The 2,057-nt window shown below is 37.1% G+C and overlaps 1 non-coding gene across 1 annotated transcript; it reads left to right on the forward strand.

Moving 5' to 3' along the window:
* The first annotated feature begins 203 nt into the window (after positions 1-203).
* Positions 204-311, forward strand: LOC130978787 (small nucleolar RNA R71). The gene has a single exon (XR_009086402.1). It is a non-coding gene; the product is annotated as a small nucleolar RNA R71 (small nucleolar RNA).
* Positions 312-2,057: the final 1,746 nt, after the last annotated feature.

Consider the following 2,057-nt stretch of genomic DNA (forward strand, 5'->3'; position numbering starts at 1 on the left):
CCTTTCTTCTGATTTGTCCCATTGTTCACAGGATTCTTTTCAGATGTGTACATGAATTGGTTATTTGCAACCATTTCAATTAGTTCTTGAGCTTCTGTAGGCGTCTTCTTCAGATGAAGAGATCCTCCAGCAGAGCTATCCAAAGACATCTTGGATAGTTCAGAGAGACCATCATAGAAAATACCTATGATGCTCCATTCAGAAAGCATGTCAGAAGGACATTTTCTGATCAATTGTTTGTATCTTTCCCAAGCTTCATAGAGGGATTCTCCATCCTTCTGTCTGAAGGTTTGGACTTCCACTCTAAGCTTACTCAATTTTTGAGGTGGAAAGAACTTTGCCAAGAAGGCATTGACTAGCTTTTCCCATGAGTCCAGGCTTTCTTTAGGTTGTGAGTCCAACCATGTCCTAGCTCTGTCTCTTACAGCAAAAGGGAATAGCATAAGTCTGTAGACCTCAGGGTCAACCCCATTAGTCTTGACAGTGTCACAGATTTGCAAGAATTCAGCTAAGAACTGATGAGGATCTTCCAATGGAAGTCCATGGAACTTGCAATTCTGTTGTATTAGAGAAACTAATTGAGGCTTAAGCTCAAAGTTGTTTGCTCCAATGGCAGGGATAGAGATGCTTCTCCCATAGAAGTCGGGAGTAGGTGCAGTAAAGTCACCCAGCACCTTCCTTGCATTGTTTGCATTGTTGTTGTTTTCGGCTGCCATGTCTTCTCCTTTGAAGATTTCTGTTAGGTCCTCTACGGATAGTTGTGCCTTAGCTTCTCTTAGCTTTCGCTTCAAGGTCCTTTCAGGTTCAGGGTCAGCTTCAACAAGAATGCCTTTGTCTTTGTTCCTGCTCATATGAAAGAGAAGAGAACAAGAAAATGTGGAATCCTCTATGTCACAGTATAGAGATTCCTTGAGGTGTCAGAGGAACAGAAAAATAGAAGAAAGAGGTAGAAGAATTTGAACTTAGTGAGATAGAGTTCGAATTGTGCATTGAAGAGGAGTGGTACTCCATAAATAGAAGGATGTGAGAAGAGGGGAAGAGATTTTTTTCAAAAATTAATTAAAAAGATTTTAAAAACATTTTGAAAAACTTTAATTTGATTTTCGAAAATCAAGAGTGAGAAAGAGATCAAGTGATTTTTGAAAAAGATTGTGAAAAAGATATGATTGAAGATTATTTTTGAAAAAGATGTGATTGAAAAGATATGATTTGAAAACAATTTTAAAAAGATTTGATTTTAAAAATTAATGACTTGCCTAACAAGAAAAGATATGATTCAAACATTAAACCTTTCTCAACAGAAAAGGCAATATACTTGAAATGTTCAATCAAATCATTAATTGTTAGCAAGTATCTTTGAAAAAGGAAAGAAATTGATTTTGAAAACATTTGATTGAAAAGATATGATTTGAAAAAGATTTGATTTTGAAAAACTTTGAAAACTTGAAAAAAAATCTGAATTAAAAACAGAATCTTCCCTCTTGTGCCATCCTGGCGTTAAACGCCCAGAATGGTGCACATTCTGGCGTTTAACGCCCAATGCACTACCTTTTTGGGCGTTAAACGCCCAACCAGGCACCCTGGCTGGCGTTTAAACGCCAGTCTGTCCTTCTTCACTGGGCGTTTTGAACGCCCAGCTTTTTCTGTGTAATTCCTCTGCTGCATGTTCTGAATCTTCAGTTCCCTGTACTATTGACTTAAAAATAGAACCAAGATCAAATAAACAATGCATGCAAGACACCAAACTTAAAATTAGACACTAGACTCAAACAAGAAACATAAAATATTTTTGGTTTTTATGATTTTGAAATTTTTTTTTTGTGCTTTTTCGAAAATTATATGAAAATAGAAAATGAAGGTTTCAGAATTCTCAATTTGGATTCCAGGAATCATTGCAATGCTAGTCTAAGACTTCGGTCCAGGAATTAGACATGGCTTCACAGCCAGCCAAGCCTTCAAAGAAAGCTTCGGTCCAAAACACTAGACATGGCCAATGGCCAGCCAAGCCTTAGCAGATCATTGCTCCAATAGCAAGATTGATAGAGATCAATAAGCTC

Source organism: Arachis stenosperma, chromosome 4 (genome assembly GCF_014773155.1).
Source record: "Arachis stenosperma cultivar V10309 chromosome 4, arast.V10309.gnm1.PFL2, whole genome shotgun sequence".
In the NCBI taxonomy this organism is placed as follows: Eukaryota; Viridiplantae; Streptophyta; class Magnoliopsida; order Fabales; family Fabaceae; genus Arachis; species Arachis stenosperma.